This window comes from Artibeus jamaicensis, unplaced genomic scaffold (assembly GCF_021234435.1).
Source record: "Artibeus jamaicensis isolate MK-2021 breed Jamaican fruit bat unplaced genomic scaffold, CSHL_Jam_final scaffold_537, whole genome shotgun sequence".
In the NCBI taxonomy this organism is placed as follows: Eukaryota; Metazoa; Chordata; class Mammalia; order Chiroptera; family Phyllostomidae; genus Artibeus; species Artibeus jamaicensis.
Window position 1 is genome coordinate 37,281,601 of NW_026522047.1, and position 20,249 is coordinate 37,301,849.

At 37.2% G+C, this 20,249-nt stretch overlaps 1 protein-coding gene and 1 non-coding gene across 3 annotated transcripts in view; both read left to right on the top strand.

The window, feature by feature from the left end:
• Positions 1-20,249, top strand: part of KIF13B (kinesin family member 13B) — a 174,908-nt gene that overhangs the window by 24,709 nt on the left and 129,950 nt on the right. The window lies entirely within an intron of this gene.
• On the top strand, positions 1,754-1,880 carry LOC128626401 (small Cajal body-specific RNA 15). The gene has a single exon (XR_008390346.1). It is a non-coding gene; the product is annotated as a small Cajal body-specific RNA 15 (non-coding RNA).

Consider the following 20,249-nt stretch of genomic DNA (forward strand, 5'->3'; position numbering starts at 1 on the left):
TTGTTTTCCAAAGCAGCTGCACCATTTTATATCCCCACCATCAGTGTATGAGCATTCCAATTTCTTTAGCTTTTGAAGAACTCATTTACTGTAAGGAAAATAAATGGGGGTGACTCTGGCTAGTTGCAGAATGCACACCCCTGCATGAAGGCATTCAAATTATAAGTAAAAAGCAAAACAAAACATTGTGTGGTCCAAACAAAACAGGTGGCCAGGTTCAATCTTGGCTACTGATTTGGAACCCCAGGTTTTAGTTTACTTTGAGCAGTAATTCTTACAAGGTTTTTAAAAAATGAGCAAAAACTTAACATAAAAGTTTAAAGAATAAAACACTTTCACTCACCTATCACTCAGTTTCACAATTCATTACCAATACAATTAAAGCCTTCAGTGAACTGCCTCTCAGTTTTAACCCTTTTTCTCTCTACTACAGTTAACCGCTTAGCTGAATTTGTTTTTATCCTTTCCTAGTGTTTCTTTATGTATTCACTATATATATGTATATTTAGTGAAATATATATATTTGTAAATTGCGCAATATTATGTGTACACAAATGCCTTTTTCTAGTAAAAGATCTGATTAGATATGAGACTCAAATGATTGCCTACTCAAAGTATTGTATAATACCTTAAATAGGTATTATACAAAACAAAGTATTGTACAAAACAAAGTATTGTATAGTTTGTTTTTAAAGGCAAAAACAAATTGTGTTGAAAGGACCCAAAAATGATATCACAAATTTATCTTGGGGAAGAAAGGTAAAAGTTTGTATTTTATCAGATACCCTGTTCCTCCACTTTTCTTTTAAAAAAACCAAAGCAAAATAAAAGCCTTTTCACCCTAATCTGTTGTTTGCCATATATTCCAAGTGCATGTGGCAGTGAAAGTTGTTTTAGTGACTTTCAATCCTTTTAAGAGGCTGTGGGTCAGTGAACCTGTTCAGTGGTGACCACGCTTTAACACCAGAACTGAAACCTGAAAAGGAAAGAAATCCTCAGTATAAATTGCACTTTTCAATCCACTGGTCAGTTAATCCATTTTCTTTTTAGCCCTGTTTTCTATTGTGTGTGTGCGTGTTAACACTTCAAACATTAATACATTAATTTAGAGTTTCTCTTATAATTTTTCCCTTATTACTCTGCCCCATCAAGTACAAGATTTTAGGACCAGAAATTTTCTGAAGTAGAAAACATCTGGAGAGTCAGACTTCAAGACCTTAATGAACCCGAACACTGATTTCTGTAGTATTTTGTGAAGTGGTCTGTTCTTTAGTACAAGTTAGAGAGATTCTCCAACATGGACAGAATAAGCCATAGATGACATAGTTATGTAAGAGATTTTCAGGTTTTATGGTAATATGTTTTTTTCCTCTCCTTCCCATTTGGTCATGTTTAACCTAGTGATTGATAGATAATGTGAAGGCTATAACTGCCAGTCCAGTAAGAAGAATGTCTGAGATGTTGATCTCAACTAGCACTAGTTAGTAAAGCCATTGCAAATATTTTTATGCCTTCTGATGGTTTACTAGACATCAATATAGTCAAGGTTATTATGTGTTTAGTGAATGCCTAATATGATCAAAGTATACCCAGTTCTTCTTTGGAGGTTCAGAGTGTATATGTGTGTGTGTGTGTGTGTGTGTGTGTGTGTGTATTCCTAATATAATATTTATTTTGAGTATATGCAGAATTAAGTGACGTTGACCCATGCATATACATTTTTCTTGCAGATGTACTGAGTAATGCTACTGAGGGGAGGGCCTTATGCCAATAATTGCTTTGAAATATGTGAAATCTGCTTTTAACCTTCTAAATGAAAAGTAGATAGAATGGGTCTTATTTGCAAAATAAATTCAAGACCTACTTATCTACCAGCAGCAAAAGAAAAAGAAAAAAATCTTTTTCAGACTAATTTCTTGTTAGTGGAAGTCATCAATGGGTCATTTTAGATAATGACATTTAAAATTTCTCTACTGCTATAGGATGCTAATTTAAGTAAAGATTTTAATTGAAGGAAATCATGCAAAATGTAATTATGATATGTACAATAGACCTGTTTGTTCTCTTTGCTGTGAAATGACTTGAGTGTGGCTAATAACTCTGCCCAAATAGAATTTACTGTTCTGGAGAAGGGTGTGTGGTATGTTTTAATTTCATAAAGAGGCTCCTCCTGGGGAAGCCTGTCATCCTGATCATGTCAGAGTAAAGTGGGGAGCACATTGGTCTGTGCACCCAGAACTTTTAGATGATTGTTCTCTTAAAAAGTACTATGACCACTGAGTGTACAAATCACTTACCATTCTGAATATAGTTGCAAAAATGAACCGGGGAAACTCTTAATAGCCAAAAAGGTAATAAAATATATATGGTTGGATTCATATCATTGCATAGTTAATGGTGACAGAGAATTGAATAGCAATAAATTAAGATTTTTTTTAAGTTTTGCCAGCAAAGGCTAGTAAGTTGTTAATATGGATGTTTAATAACTGATTGGTAAACCTGTCTGAATGAAAATTAGACTGTTATAGAGGAATTTATGATAATTTAGCATTGGCCTTGAATACATAAATATCTCATTTATTCTATTATTGGTATAGCAATAAGAAGGAACAAACTTTCTTAATACAAGAAGAGAAAGTCTCTACTACTGTGCCAGAAATACGACTTGGATGTTAGCATTTGATGTAATGAGGATCAGGGTTACGTGTGTATGGTTAGTTACTAGATTAAGCAAGTTATAGCTAATAGGAATTAAATGCTTTGAATTTCCCCAGAATTCTAGATTCAGCATAAAATTATCAGATAGTATATGATATATTAGATAAGATGTTTAATTACAAATAATGTTTAGGTGAAACTACCAAGTCCCACTATTGAGGTTTTAAAATTCATCCTTGTTTGGCAGTAGGTTCTTTCTGTTTTTTGTGTTTTAGGGCTCTTTGTCTCAATCACTAGTGTAGGAGGTGTTGCTAGTAAAACCAAATATTGTGTAAGAACATAGACTTCTGTTTTAAAAAGGAGAGTGGCAGAAGAACGTGGGCTTCTGTTTTAAAAAGGAAGGTGGCAGTACTCCATGAGGAAATATGGTCTGAGAAACCACTCCAACCCCCAAAAGTTGCTGTATCACAATACCTCAGGAACCTTTACCATCCATCCAACAGTTAAACAACTACTCTTGGCCAAGTATCAAGCTAAGAGATGGGATAATCTTTGTTAATCCTTAGTTCTATTAAGTTGTGGTTAAATTATGTATAGCACACAGTGGCTGTAAACATATTTGTAAAATAAAAATAAAGCAAAAAATAAAACTGAAAACTAGAAAGAAAAATGCGTTTATTCTCTTGTGGACTTTGTAAAATTAGATTTTTCCAGACTCAGCTTTGAAATGATCCTATTATTTAATTTTGAGCATTGTCCATTTTATTATGAGTGATAATTAGCTAAAATAAAAGTTTTCTTTACAAATTAGTAGTTTAGGTTCTGGAGTCTAGTTAAATTTGTTATTCATAGATATAGAGAACAGCTGATGGCCAGTTGAGGGGGGATGGGCAAGACAGACAGAAAGGTGAAAGGAGTTAAGAAGTATAAATTACCAGCTATAACTGTAGTCATGGGGATGTAAAGTAGATCACAAGGAATAGACTCAATGGTATTTCATAACTGGTGCCACATGGGTACTAGACTTATTGGGGTGATCACTTCATAAGTTACAGAAATGTCTAATCATTGTGTTATACACCTGAAATTAATAAACACAACATCAAGTATAATTTAAAAATAAATTTTAAAAAAGTTTAGTTTGTTAAGAAGTATCTTGTATGAGGGTAAATTTCACATTTGCTCCACTTTTATCATACCAAATTTATATATAGTTATAATTAAATAAAAATTTCTTATATGGGTAGAGTAATAATAAATGTTTATCTTCATGTTTTGACCTTGATTATGAAACAATTCAATAATCTCTTTGTCCTATGTTTAGGAAAACTAATATAGATTTTCCATAAAGGTCATTTAGTAGGTAAAAGCTGGATTTGCCATTTAATTTTTTTTAATTTTTGTTACAGAGAACTTAAAATATGCCTGAAGAGGCAGAATAGTAAAATGAACTCCTATGTGCTTGTCACTCAGTTCCTAAATCCAGTAACCCATGGGTAATACTATCCTATCCACTTGTCCATCTCTTTTTCCCATATTATTTTGAGGTAAATCCCATTTTACCTACAAATATATTAATATATATTTTATTAGTTTTAACATAACCACAATGCCATTATTATACCTAAAATTAATAATAATAATGTAATGCATCAAACTTTCAGTAAAGGTTCATGTGTCCAATTGTCTTGTAAAGTTTTTTCCCCAAAGTTTGTTTTGAATAGCATCCAAACATGATGTACACTTTGTGATTGGATTATAGGTCATGACTTGTTGGTTTCTTGGTTGTTGAAGAAACTGGGTCAGTTGTTCTGTAGATGGATTAATAAGTGAACTTGTTACAGAGGATATATTATTCTTATTTAGTCAGATGCCAAATCTTGCTAATTTTTCTTGTGAACAATTTTATCCTAACATTACTTTTCATTCTCTCTGTCATTACCTTGGGATCATAATTGCTTTATGTTTAGACTACAATATAGCCTTCAAACTGGTTTTGGGAACCCAGAATATCAGACAGATCTTTCTTCAAGTCTGCCCCTATTTCCTATTATCTGTCTTTTGAATTTAGAGCATGTATTACTTCTACTAATGAAGGAATGTACCTGTTTGGGTGACATCTTTGTGTTAGTTTCACTCTGTTTTCTAGTGCAGTACTTTTTAGCTCTTTTATGTATGGTTTGAGCCTCCTCACTTTTTAGACTGGCTACCTGAAAGCCTGGACCACTTCTTATTTGTCTCTTGTAGCACCTTGCAAGTAGGAAGTGCTTAGTAAATATTTTTTGATTGCTTATGGTTGCTCTACGAGTGTGTATTCTCAAAAGAGTTTGGGAATCTCTGATCCTAAAGGATAATTTGCTAGTCTGGACTCTGAAGTACATAGCATTATTTAACTAAGACATTTTAAGCAAAAATTGTATGAATTCAGGATTCCAACTTAGAATGATGCTAAGAAATGTGTGACCTTCTATTCAGTACAGTACCTTTTGGGGTGTGGAGTCAGGAATTCCCTGGTTCTAAGCCTTTCTGATTGTTCTCTTGATCTTGGCAGAGCCAGTTTGTTGGGAAAACAGTGGCAAGAGGATTGGAAGAACTAAAATGGAATTTTGGTGTGATTTGGGGTTTGGTGGGGCTTTCAGATGGGATTCAGATGTTAGAGGGGTAAGGGAAGGGGCAGTTGTGGAGAAGAAAACTGGGGTTTCTTGGAGACTAGAGGGGGAAGAAATAATCCTGTCCTTCCCTGTGAGAGGCAGACAACCTGGAAGAGAAGACCTAGGCCACAGATTCCTGAAGTTTCTCCTCCCCCTTCTTTCTATCCATCCATCGGTCACCCACGCTTGTCCCCAGCAGAGAACAGAGGGGATCTTTTTTCCTTTCTGTTTCCACTTTGACTTAACTCTGTCCCCTTGTATCACTGGAGGAGTAGAACAGTTAAAGGAAGATGTGAGTAGAGAAGAGCAGTTCTTTTGCTTTTGCTGTGGCGAGATCGGAAGATAGGCAGGCAGGATGGAGAGGAATTGCCCACAGCAGCAGCCAGGGCAGAGGAATGCCTGGGCCAGTTCCCTTGGCCAGCCGTCCAAGTAGGACAGTTCGTACAGTCAGGACACACCTATCTTTTTCTTCTCTGGTTGCAAACGCCTGTGTTCTCTCCAACTATGTTTTTAGATCCCTTTGGGTTGGAAATCGAATCATCTCAAATTATTATCTTTATTAGGATAGTGAGGATCCCAAAGAACTTACAGTTACAGGATATCTATATGTGTTCATATAGGGTTAGGCATTCAGGTGCTCAAGTAATACTTTTATTTTATTTGTTATTAAATTTATTGGGGGGCATTAGTTAATAAGATTATATAGGTTTCAAGTATATAATCCTGTGACACATCATCTAAATATGTGTGTCAGCCACCCAAAGTAAATACGGTTCTGTCACCATATATATGAACCCCCTTGCCCTTTACCAGCCCCACCCCCTTTCCCTCTGGTAAGCTCCATACTGTTGTTTATATCTGTCAGTTTTTGTTTACTTGTTTTTCTTGTTTGTTCATTTGTTTCAAGCAGTACTTTTAGATGGACAAACATCATGTATGTTGTCCTGTTACTCTAAGAGGAGAGTGGAAAGTCCTTAGCATACCCCTGATAAAATTTCCTTCAGGGTGTAGGACTGGGGCAGGCTCTAAAAGTCCTGCAGGAGCATAATTGGAGAATATAAGGTTTTTTGTTTAACTGTTGTACTGGTTACTAGGGGGACTTTGGTTTGCAGTTTCCAGTGCCTAAGGAGGGCCAGTTCCGATGGCTCTCATGAGCTCTGCTGCACTTTTCCAGAAGGAGCTTTCTGGGGGGGGGGGAGACTCCCAGGAAGTTCTTCTAGACTGGGTTATGGGAAGTTCCTGTGATGGCCAGTATATTGAAGAGGATGCAAAGGCCAGAAAGTACATAGGAAAACTGATCTGAAAAAAAGGAAAAACTTTGACAACTCGAAATTCTGCTTCTGACAACAAGATGGGATTATTTGATTATAAATTTGTATGTCAAAAGTTTATAGCAATTTAACAAAAATTTACAAATATTCAGAGATCGGCAAAATGTAGTTACTCTGAGGGAGAGAAGGATGGAAAGACTAGTTTTATTTTTATTTTTACTCAGAATTATAGTAATTCAAATTTCGGGACATCTGTTAGTTTTTATGTAGCTGGACTTACAGATTTCTTGGAAGTTGAATTTGTCATGCATAAGCAGTTTTGGTTAGAGTTCTTTATTTTGCAAACTGGGATTTTTATAGCAGTTTTATGCAATAATACATGTACATGTAATTCTCTATTAAGGTAAACCTTTTCCTTTTAATTTTTTAGATGGTGTGAACATTTCCAAAATTGCCAAGTTTTTAAAAAGTAAATTTTACCTCACAATATGAAAACCATTGTAAGGCTCTGCATAGTAGCTACTGTTTTTGTTACTGAATGTTATTATTTTGTTTGATTTACATATTCTTCTGTGTAGAAAATTGCGTGGCTTCATGTTTTGGTCATATGAAACAAATAAATGTCCTTACTCAACTTTATTCCCGTAAAGTGTTGCCACAACAGAAACCCCATGTGTAAGCAAAATCTTTGGGTGCCACTCATTCAGTTGTCACCACCCTTGTAGCGTGCTGTACTCTTTGGGGGTTGGCAGCTGCAGTGTAATGGGAGGGACCGGGCATTTTATACACATTTGGCACTGTTGCACATTAGTCATCGTCATTAAGTTATATAAGTAGTCCAGGGAAATCGTGTTGTGTGAAAATCCTTTCTCTGAAAGTTAGATTTATTCGGATGGGACCAGTTGTCACCTTTTTCCGTTTATCAGGAAGGGTGCTTACAAGTTGGATCCTGGGATGGTCTGGTTAAGATTGAGTCATATCTTGGCACTGAACTAAGACTTTGGGCCTTGCCATTTCCATAAGCTGCACTGAGGTCTCCGGAACTCTGATTTCATCTCTGTCCCCATATCAGACACCTCTCATGTGCCGCTGCAGATCCTCTTGGCCTCCCTCACTCTCCCCAGAGCCTTTGATCGCTTTTCAACCCTGTCCATTGCCAACACAGACTGGATCCTGACCAACTTTGCATGGCCATGATCTCACACCCCATGCCTCACTCCCCTTGCCCCTGTTCCCTGAGGCTTACATGATAAGCCTTTAGGCTTTGCTTTCTGAGGAATCCATGCTAGGAATATCCTTTCTGTATGCCTTTGGTTTGTAAAGAAATGGGTTCTCCTGCTTAAATATTAAACTGTCAGTCGATCTGATATATTTTGGCCTGACCTGGTACTACTAATAAAGACCTGAGCTACAAACTAGGAAGAAGATAGGTCTGTTCTTCTATGAACGGATTAATTTTTAAGTTCAGTGACCTCATAAGCATTAGAAAGGACCTAGGATTGAGGTACTGCTAGTGAAGTTTAACCATCATCATTGTTGATAAGGAGAGGAAAATGAAGGTGGGTTGAAGGGCACCAGAGAACTATGGCTCAAATGAGGGTTTGAGTTCTGGGTCTACTGTTTACCAGCTGTGCAACTTCGGGAGTTTACATCACCTCCAGGAGCTTCAGTTTCCTTTTCTGTACAGTGGTTGTGGTAACACCAAAATATGGATCTTGTTAAGATTCCTATGAGCGTAAATGAGTTATTTATGTAAAATGCCTGGCACATGGTAGGTACTTGGTTGATTATAGCTGCTGTTACTCTTGATTTATTTATTCTGGCCAACTTTCTTTATAAATATTTTATTCATTGAAACGTCATATTTTAAGTAATTTTTCTAAACAACACTGGTACATGCTAGATAGGTGCTCAGGAAATATGTGTTGGCTGGGTGAGACGTGTAGGAAACTATCATATCACGTTCCTAATAACAAATCATGCCCTTTGGCTTTTTTTAGTTGTCAATAATGGTAGGTGACAAGCCGTAGTTCTGAATGTGGTTTCGTAACCTTCCAGAGAGCAACTACAAGGTGTTTATTTATGGGATCTTGGGTTTCCTCTGAAGAGCATCAATTTACATAATATTGCCCAGAGTTGGTTTCCTTGTTCTGAGCAAAGAGCTATTATTATCGTAGTAAAAGAAACTCAGTGGTCAAGGTCTTTGAATGCTTAGAAGGTATAAGTAATGCAGAGACAGTACAGAGTTCTTGGAAATAACTCTGGTCACATAGCCCCAGGGAATTAGTTCACTATAAGTGAAGAGGGAATTTAGTTTTTGGACCTTCTCGTTGCAGATAAAAAACATTATATTTATAGGCATTATTATTATTTACAGTGTGCTGGATCCTTTTCAAGGGTTTTACCTACAATTATCACAAAATTACATCAAAAGATGTAGGCACTATGATTATCTCAAAATTTTCAGAAGGGGAATGAGGCACACAATTAGTAAGCGGCAGAGCTGGGATTTGAATTCAGGTCTACTTGAGCTTTTCTCTCCAAAGCCAGAGGTGCTCACTGCTTCTCACTGCCTTCTGAGATGTTACTGGAGTGTCTCCTTAGTCTTTAAACATTCAGAAAATACATTTGGTTAATTCAGATTAGAGTAAAACTATAGCATTCAACAGGTATTTACTAATATGTCATATGGGTAATGCTGGTAAGATGCCTGGTAAGGGAAAGATAGATATGATATACTCTTTTTTTAAAAGAACTTACATTTTGGAGTTAGGACAACCCATATACAGCTAAGCATATTATAGTCATGAATTCATTCAACACTGTTGTCTCTGTGTGTCTTGATCCTAAGAAAACAGTGATGAACAAAAGGAAGTTTGATCCCAGGCTTCATGGGCCTTATTAGTCCAGCAGGGTTATTATAAACTGATCTAAGCCATTTTGGCCCTTTTTAATTAGATAGTAGACGCCTCCTATGACTAGAGCTAGCTGAGAGCTTACAGTACTTCCCTCCATAGGCACACTACCAGGGGCCTTGTGACCTGAAATTCAGACCGAATTCTGTCACATGTTTATTAGCAGGCCAGCACAACATTGGTCATGCATCCTGTTCCTATAAGCTCAGTGAAGTCACAGCTCTCAGACAGTCACCTCACTAGAAAGTTAACCTTGAGACAAATGTAGGGGGATTTGATAGCCTCTGGTTAGAATTATGTGACAGAATCTGTCTTCAAGTCTGGATGGAGTCCTAGGCCAAGAACATTGATACCGATGGCACAGGATGCTAGTTTTGTGAGAGTCTTATACTTCATTCCCCCAAGAATGGAGGTACCTGTATATTATATTTCTAGTTCATTTTATATGGTTTGTGATATGTCTAGGTAGTTTTAACACTGCATTTTACTAGTGAAAAACTATTTCTGACATTCCTTGTGCTGGTTAACAGACCCTCTAGTGTTGATCAGAAAAAAAAGATAGCTGAAGGCACGTAAAAAGTTGTTTTTTAAAAATTCTTAATGTATTTTTCCATGAACCTCTTTGGCACTTCAATAAAGTGTATGGACCCTTCTCCGAACAATCTTTCAAAAGCGTAAAATGCAAAGGAAAACACATATAATGAAATGTAGTTATCAGAATTTGAAAATACATGTTGTTACAGTAGTGTGTTCTTCATTACTACATTAGCTAACACGATCTGGTGGTGGGAATAATTGCTTTAGTATCAAAGTTGTGATGCATGTAAATGCAAGATATTCGCCACAATTGGCATGGAGATAACTGGGATTTTTACTGGTGACAGTCACTGCTGATACTGTTTACATTACCTACATTTGTAATTGAGGGTAATCACTAAATTTCAGAAGTTAGTGAAAAATAAAAATGTAACTTTTTCCCCATCCATCTTCATAGATGCCCATTCATTCTATCTAGGTTAAGAATCCCTACTGTATTAGAGTGTGCTTTTTTTTTTTAATGTCACTTGTGATGTGTCTGTTGATTTTTTTTAAGAGAAAGGGAGGGAGAAAGAGAGGAAGAGGAACATCAATGTCGAGAGAGGAACATCAGTTCGTTGCTTTTTGTAGGCATCCCAACCAGAGGCCGAACCTGCAGCCTAGGCATGTACCCTGACCAGGAATTAAACCTGTGACCTTTTGGTTTGTGGAATGATGCCCAACCAACTGAGTCACACTGACCAGAGTTAGAGTATGCCTTCCCTTTTTAAATCCTCATCCAAGGACATTTTTTCATTGTTTTTTTTTTTTTTTTTTTTTTTTAGAGAGAGAGGAAGGGAGAGAGAAAAACATTGATGTGAAAGACAAACATCAGTCAGTTGCCTTCTTGTACATGCCCTGACCAGGGCTGGAACCGCAGCCTGGATATGTACTCTGACTGGGACTCGAGCCCAGGGTCCCTTTAGGCTACAGGATGATTCTCTAGCCAACTGCACCGTACTGGCCGGGGCTAGAGTGTGCATTCTCGATTACATCTTTCATATGCTGCCTAATCAACCCTGGAGTGTACATTTGTGATTAGGATGTCAAGTGTTAACTAATTATCCCTACATGTTGCTCAAAACTAATGCTTGCATTTATCACTGTTTTTCTTTTTTTGTATAATTTGGCAGAAGTCATTATATAAATAAAGAATACAATGTACAAAGAATGCCATAGGAGAAAGCTATGAAGTGTTCTGGGATTGTGCTGAAGTATTTTAAAATAAAGAGAAAAGCATCTTCTCTAAAATAAGGGCAGTATAATAAGAGCACCTAGACAAACATGCAGAGATGTACTGTGGCTGATATTAAAAAATGGGGAGAAAGCATGAAAGTTGTAATTACTGTAATTCTTTAAGGTTGGAAAAGAGGTCACAGAAAAATATATGGTTAGTGCTGTGTTCATTCTGGTTCAGAAATAAAGGTATTTCAGTTATAGAGAATAGGATGATGGTGGGGGTGGAAGGTGGAAAGGCAGGAGGGGGCCACACATGCAGGAGGGCAGGGCCCAGAAGCTTCTTCCTCATGTGAGTGACATAATTATGTAGTCACAGTTAGAAGCACTTTACACGTGTTAAGTAATTTAATCCTCACCACAGTCCTATTATTATTTGCATTTTACAGATGGAGAAACAGTCAGGGAGAGATTAAGTATCTCGTACAGAGTCAAAACTAGGCCTTGACTGGCTCCACTGGACTCAAAACAACTCAATACAAGATTACACTGACGACAATGTGGAGGATAGATGAGGCGGGAGCGTGACTGGAGATAGGAAAATCAGGTCAGAGACTGTTAAAATGATGCCAGTAAGAGGTGGTAAAAGAGGCCTGAACACTGAGCATTAAGAACAGTGAGAAGAATTTTCCAGCTTGGAAGTCTACACGTTTATGTTTTCAAGTTAGACAACAGCCACAACTAGGATATGAAAGTCCAGTGTTTCTGAGTAGACATTTTTACCAGCCAGTTTTAAATATGTACCTGGCTGGATCCATTCCTGTGTTACAGTGTTCCTCCCCAACTGAAGAGTGTTCTTATGAGTAGGATTTTATTATAATCACTAGTCAGTGTTTATAGCAAGCACCCCATTTGTCTAGATAGGAACACCAGTGGAAAGGTTTCCAAATGTTACATTGTATGGTGACTAAGTTTACCGTTGTAGAAGGTGGTGTAGAGCTTGTCACAGCAAAACAAACAGTCAAAATCTGGCTCATTTGCTAGCAGCCAGTTTGATAAAACTTCAGAGAAATGGGAGAGAAAATTTTAGGTCAATGCATTCAGGATCTGGAGCAGGATTGATTCATCTTTGATATGAAATATAGCAAACACCTCAGTAGGTCCTGACTTCCAAGGCACAGAAGAGGTTTCTGGCCGTATAGTGAGTTCTCAGACAGATTCAAGAGGGCTCAAAAAATGTGAATTTACCTGATTGCCTGGCAGAAAAAAACCAGTGTCTGTAATTTTGATTGGAGCTAAACGGGAGTTTATAAAACATACCTAATCCACATTCTGCATTTACAGAGGGCTAAGTCAGTTTGTTTCTGGACACAAAGCTTTTTATTGGCTGAGTCCCAATTCAGCCGTGGCATCATTGATTTGACAGACATATCTTAGGAGCCTATGCGTGAATGATAGGGAAGGCGCATAGATATCCTTTACCTGCATGCTCATCCACACAATGCTAGCTAGCTTTTTCATCACTTTCACAGGCCTGGGAGAGATGCCTCTTTATCTCAAACTCCCTGATATTTCTGCTCAGAAGTATCGTTGTGGTTGGTGTGGTATGGTTCAGTGGATTGAGTGCTGGCCAGCAAACCAAAAGATTGCTGGTTCAATTCCCAGTCAAGACACATGACTGAGTTGTGGGCCAGGTCCCCAGTGGGGGAATACAAGAGGCAGCTGATAATGTATCTCTGGCACATTGATGTTTCTCTCTCTCCCTTCCTCCCTCTCTAAAAATAAATAAATAAAATCTTTTTAAATTTAAAGTGTTGTTATGTTTATAGTCTAACAGGGGTGTTTATCCTTGTGGCATCTCTGCACCACACTGGAAGAAGAAGAGTTGTCTTGGGCCACACATTAAATACAGTGCAACATATAATCGCCAAAAAATCTAATAGTGTTCTAAGTAAATGTATGATCTTGTGTTGGGCCACATTCACAGCCATCTGGGCTGCATGCGGCTCACAGGTCACAGGTTGGACACCCTCAGCCATAAAACAATGAGGATTTTCAGGTCAGTCAAGACTAAATGTTCAAATTTACCCCCATAGTCACTTGGATATGTTCTCTTCATTCCCTTCCACATTTGTATGTTTCATTTTCTTGTTGACAGACTAATGGTCTGATTTAAACTGTGGTTTCTTAGTAAGTAGATTCTATTTAAGTTTTGTTGTTAATTGCAGATATCAAATTGTAGATTTTCAGGCTGGGCAATAAAAACTATTTTTTTTTCTATTCTGAATACTCATCTGTAGGCTAGAAAACTGGAATTATTCTTTAGGATGCATTGGTTAAACACACAGGTAAATTTTTATGCCATTTCATTCAGGTTTTTGATGTATCTTATTCAATAAGGATTCAATAAATAGTTAAAACCTATTTTTTTTTTAGTTAAAACCTATTTTTATTAAATCATACCATGAAATATTTCAATGACAGTTCTCATCTTATTTCAAGCTATAAAATAATTAACATTTTATGTCAACTGCTAAGTGGTTTACAGTTCAATTTATGTTTGTTTTTCATTAAATTCATAGGAAAAGTCTAATCTTTTTTTTTTTTTTTTATTTATCTTTAGAGGGGAAGGGAAGGAGAGAGGGAGAGAAGCATCAATGTATGGTTGTCTTTCATGCGTCCCCTGCTGGGAACTGGCCTGCAGGGAACTGGCCTGCAACCCAGGAATGTGCCCTGACTGGGAATTGAACCGCGATTGTCTGGTTCGCAGGCCCGCGCTCAATCCACTGAGCTACACCAGCCAGGGCGGAAAAGTCTAATCTTAATATTGAAAAAAGTTAGTGAACTTCTTTATCATTCTTAATCATTTAAAAAAACTCAGTGTGCCAAAGTTCATACACACATTAATGCAAGGAATACTGCCTGTTTCTCATACTCCTCATTGTGTAAATAGCTTAGTTATATGACAGCTTTTATTACTACAAATTAATGACAAATAGCATATTGTTCTATCTTGTTCTTTATCCACTTTAAATTACTAGGCATATATAATTTAAATATCTAATTATTTTTAGTAATTGCTTACAAAATGTATTTCATAAAATAGTTCTCTTTGAAATGAATGTTAAACTTCTATTTATATTTAAAAATAAGTTCAGGTTATTTTACAGAAAGATACGTTTAATTTAACTGGTTATTTTAATAATAAGATTATCAAGATTTGATAAGATATGTAAGATAAAGATTTGATAATAAAGCCGTATTCTAGTTAGATTTTAGGACAGACTTTTCCTAAATCAGCTAAATATGCAGCTTCAATGTTGAGATGAAAATATATTTAAAGCACACTATAAGATGAAGTCAGTTTGTCATATAGTATTATTTTGTCAAAGGTATAAAGCAGATTTGGTTTTTCTCAACCCTTTCTGAGTTTCAGAGGTTAGGCAAAGTTCCACGAATGAACCTGATAAGTTATGATCAAGTCTTTGGCGAGTGGCCAAGAAACTGAGCAAATGAGTACACTGTGGCTTGGGTAACAGCTCCTCTTGTAAGTCAGACAGTTTTCATTTCTTTGCTTTCAGGAGACTTGATTCATTAGCTTATAGGTCATTAAAAGTAATATTGATGGTAGATCAGTATATATTTTTGGGAGGGACATGTGCCATGGCAGGAGTGCAAACATTTGAGTGCCGTTGCTATGAAACGCCTTCTGGTTTCATCCCCTATATTTGAGCAACGCTTTCAGTGCTTTGTTTATGTGGGGGCGGGGGGAAAAAGACTAGAATTTGTGCTCATTGCTCTTTCATTTTAGTCATAAGTGATAGTCATCCCATGGATTCATTTCATTAAGCTTTTCTAATACACTTTTTACTTTTTATGTTTACCAAAATTTCAGATAGTCCTGGCAGAGTGGCTCAGTTGGTTAGAGCATTGTGCCAATACACCAGGTTTGCAGGTTCAGTCCCGGCTCAGGGCACATATAACAGTCAACCAATGAGTACATCAATACATGGAACAAATCATTGATGTTTCTCTCTCTAAAATAATAAATAATTTTTTTTAATTTGAAATATATTTGTTTTGTTCTGATCAATTATGTACTACTAATTGTACTGCTAGCTCAATGCAGAAGAAAAGTAACCAGAGAAACTGAAATTTTTCATTTATATGGATATTTTTACATAAAAGATTGATGGGATAGTAAACAAAGGTCTTTACATTAGGATAAAGTACTTTGTGGAAGGTAGAATGAAAATATGAGTTCTTGGGGGGAAAGTGAAGATGTAAAATTACTATAAAACAAGAGTTTTTTAAATTAAAAAAATAGTTGATAGTATCTGTAATAAAATATTTTACCCAAATTTACAAACATTTATGGTGTTTGGATACTGATGGATATATTTTTTTAAAGTTTATTTTAAAACACTATTTCAGAACTTATACCTTTTCAGTTACTTAAATTCATTTTTTGAAAAATTTATATGACAGCTTAAAAATGTACAAGTACTTACAAGGTTTTTGTGGGTACCTGAGCAAAAAAATTTGACAGTTACTCTAGGTAATGTGTGCACACCTTCATTTATTACTCTTGACATATATTCATTGACTCCCTGAAGATTTTAGCTTATATGTGCAAGCCTATTACCTCTTTCCCTACTGTTTTTTTGTTATTTCTGTTTCTTCTGTTGGTCATTTTTGTGATGTTTTTATACATTTTGAAACCTGTGTTTCTTACTAAATCAATTTTAAACATTACCCCTTCACTCCTTTTCTTTGCCATGATGAGACCCCCTGTTTCTGTTCCCTTTCACAACCCAATTACATTTTTCTTAAGTTGCTCTTACATGTCTATGTGCGTATCCATCTGCATACCCATCCGTCTGTCTGCTTGCCCGCCCATCCATCCATCCACCCACCCATCCATTCATCTCTCTATCTCAGTGTTGAACCATGTGGTATTTAGGATTGCTTGTCCTTCTCTGGGTTCATTATCACAACCCATAGGCTATTTGATGGAGTGCGTAATAGCATAAAATTGAAATGAAGTCTCACAAATTCCATCAGTTGCATCAGACTGTACCACATTTTTGTTTGCTTTGTATTTGGACCATGACTCACTTGGTTAGCTTTTATCTTTCCTGCTGTCTTGTTTATTTTTTATTCTGCCTTTAGTATATTCTGAAACTTAAATTCTTAGCTATACTATTCTATTAATTGCCTCCAAATATCTCCGTCTCAGAGCCTTCTGTCTTGTGGTTGCTCTCTAGATCTGCTCCTGTATAACTGTTGTCTGGAATTCAGTGAGAAATGATTTACATTTTCTGGCTCTTTTTATTTTTTTAAATCGTGGTTTCTTAAGGAAACTGGTAGTTTAGACTCTAATGTGTAACAATATGGGAAGGACAAGATGTTGACAAAGATATACATAGAAAGAGTGGTGTCTGGAGATTTGAGGAGAGGCTTATAAGGGAAATTTTACTTTAGACAGGATGTAGCCATGGTTAACCTAACTCCTAGTCTCTCATTTCAATAAACATTCATTGAATGCCTACAATTTGGCAGGCACTCGGCTAAATTTAGGTGTTGAGATATGAGGATGAGGGAGCTGGTAAGGAGGCAGCTGGCTGCAAGGCTGAGCACCTGTAAGCGGTTGATACAACGTTGTAACAAACAGTTAATGCATGTTATGAGGAAACATTCCGGGAGTTCTGGGAACCTTATATTTTCATCCGTAATTGCTGTAAATTCTCTTATCCCGTCCAGTAAGCACAATGTAACTATGCTCATAATGTCCTGAGACCAATGGGTGTTTCAGTTAGGAAATAGGTTTAAGAAGTTCAAGGGGGAATCATTTGATATCCATAAAAGAGGGATGGGAGAAAAAAAGAGGGATAGTAGAAGTGGTGTAAGGAAAAGCTACTAAACTTTAACATTTAGAATTTGTAGTTTACAGATCCAATTAATATAGCAAAGCATATTGAACCATTGGGCCGGGGTTCCTAACAGCCCTCCGCCTGGGAAAAAGCCATACTATTGCAAATGTATTTCCAGCTGGCGGGATATGACAGGGGAGATTTTAAACCAGACACCTAGTGCCTGGTCTCTGGACCAGCCCTTATTCTGGAATTTTCTCCACACTAGTTGACTGCAGAGTAAAATAAGACATTTGCTTCATCTTATCACCATATTCAAAGGCATTCATCTTGTCTTACACTTGAAAGAGCTTCTTTCTGTTGGGGTTTTAGGAAGCCCATACACAACACTCCCTTTATCCCCCATGCCGATTCTGAACTGGTACTCATGGGATCAGTAAGATAGAGAGAGGAAATAATACACATCAAAAATGAAAACACTAACACGTGCAGGTTTTTATGTGCCAGGCACTGTTCTAATCTGCATAGCAGTCCTAGCAGACAATAGGAGCTGGGTACTCCTATTGTCTACGTTTGCAGACATGGGAAACTGGAGCACGGAGAGGTAGTTGCCCAAGGTCACATAGTAAGTGGTGGGGCTGGTATTCAAAATCAGCAGGTAGGTTCCAGAGCCCAGTCTCTTTCCCACTGTTTTCTCCTGCATCCCATTTCACCTCAGTTACTGATAGAGCTGTTGGGGCTTTAGAGCTGTTGGTCAAGTGGGCTTCCTGATACTATACCCCTCACTTACAGTTTTGGCCAGGCAAGGTGGACAGCTGCAGGTCTCCCATGTGGTATGGGGGAGCAGAGCCCATGTACCAGCTCTTCCCCTTTAACGTCACAAATTTGATAATCCTCCTTTCTTTCCTGGGGGGCGGGGGACAGAGTGAAGGACTTAGAGACATCAGGAGTGTTACTTAGAGTTTTCTTACACAGAAACTGGAAGCACAAGGAATACAATATTTTCTCCTTAGCCCTCTCGTTTTAAGACCAGGTCTTTTGGGGAGAGTTACCATAGGTTGGACAAGAGCTAGAGAAGGGGCAGCCTTCCCCCAAACAATATTTCAGCTAAGCACCTGAAGGTGAAGCTCCTATAGCTTCAGCTGTGTGCCTGTGTGTACTTATCCACCTGGCTTTTCCTAGTTTATAGCCCACTCTCTCATACTGCCTACTTTATATGAAGGCGAGGGAAGAAACACACAACAAACAAAAAAACCCAAGTCATATCATTTTAAACAAGCATTCTTTCTCAGGATTCCTGAAATAAGCTGAGTTGTCTTTAACCTGTTCTCCCACATCATTTGCCATAGAAAAAGAGAAGCAGAATGTTAAGGGAGAAAGAGCATAGTTTTAGAATGAGAACTTATGTTTGAATCCTGACTTTGTCACTGAACAAATTTTTTAACCTCTCTGTGCTTTTCTTTCCTTATTATTCTATAAAAGAGCATAAGACCTGCCATAGGGTTGGTGTGAGGATGAGAACTCAGTTATACTAGGTATTTGACACACGGTAACAAAAGGTAGCTTCTGTCATTGATAAAGATGAAAACTACAGACTGGGTGAATACTTAGAAAATAATTTCATCAGTTATACAAGCAAGTTTTTTAGGCAGGTCTCCTTTCAACACTGCTGGGAAATGGGAATACTGATTAATATTTAGGTATTTCAACTGATTATCTTTAGATATACCATGTATGAAAGTGAGTATACAAAACGAATCTGCAGTACTGGTATATACAGTACTGGTTACTTATATGTTACATGGAAATTGAATTTTAATTTTAAGAATTCATGTCCTCATTTACTTTTATTTCCAAGAGCCTAAATTTGCATTCAGAAGCTTCCATTGTTTTTTTCTTTATCTTTAAGTTAATGTATTCAAAGATTGCTGCTTTCTTCCAAACATTTTAGCTTGACTGAAGAGGACCATAAGGTCTGAAGGTACACTTTCTCTAAGAGTTGGTTGGTTCTATCTTGGGACATGAAATAATCAAAGAATGTAGGTGGTTTTGTTGTCTTCTCTAAGATATTTCCGCCGTCCCCTGACCCATGTTTCTGTCCCCTGTAGCCTCTCCCTCCTCTGTGTTTGCACAAGAATTGACAAGTCTTTATAACCTAGATACTTGTATCTCCCCTACCTTCTTCCCCATATACCACTTAGTCTACTTGGGGACTGGAAGGCATTTCCTTGAGGTCTGTTTGCCTATTCAGGAGATCAGACTTTGTGAAGGAAGGAAGAAAGACCAAAACAGAAACATGAAAACAAATGCAGGGAAGGAAGAGCCACTACACATACTTGACTTTAGCAGCTGGGCCTGGAAAGAAAATGTAGTGTTGATGATCTCACCAGACCTACATGTTTTGATTTTGTCCCTTGAACAGAGTTTTGCTTCCACCTTGGTTTGAATCCCCAATCTAGTCTTGAATTGTTGACCTTGAACATGTTAGTTAATCTTTTCCAGCCTTAGTTCCCTCACTTGTAAAGTGAGGAAGATAATAGGGTCCATCCTTCAGGGTTGTTATGAGAATTAAAGAGAAGAGTTCTTGGACCTGGTAAGAGTATGAACATGTATTGAATCCAGATTTGAACCCAGGCATAGCTCCCAAGCTCTGTCCCCTGCCCACTTCCCTTACAAAATTGCATGGCAGTGTGCCATAAAGTATGCAGGGGTTCCCCCACCTGGTTACTGAAGTAGCAGAGGTCTGATGAGGACTAACTCCTAGGATGACAAAGCTAACGCAAAGCAGAACAGAAACTCAGCGAAAGGTTTCTAACTGCTAGTGTAGAGTACTTTTTCCTATAGCATCATACCATGAAGACAAGTTTTTAATATCTAATGATTTGTTATTTTATCAACAACACTGAAAGTTTCTTGGGACTTCAGCTGTCAAATCTATGGTACAAACTGATGATTATAGATGCTTTAATGGTTAGACTTAATGCAGTAATGTGTGCTAAGTCATCCAGTGTGGATGTTAGTAATTACTAAAATATATTTATGCATATTGACCTTGATCCAGAAAAGGTTGACCTGATTTTAAATAGGCGGTTTTACATATATGGGCCATAAAATGATATTAAGTGTGAA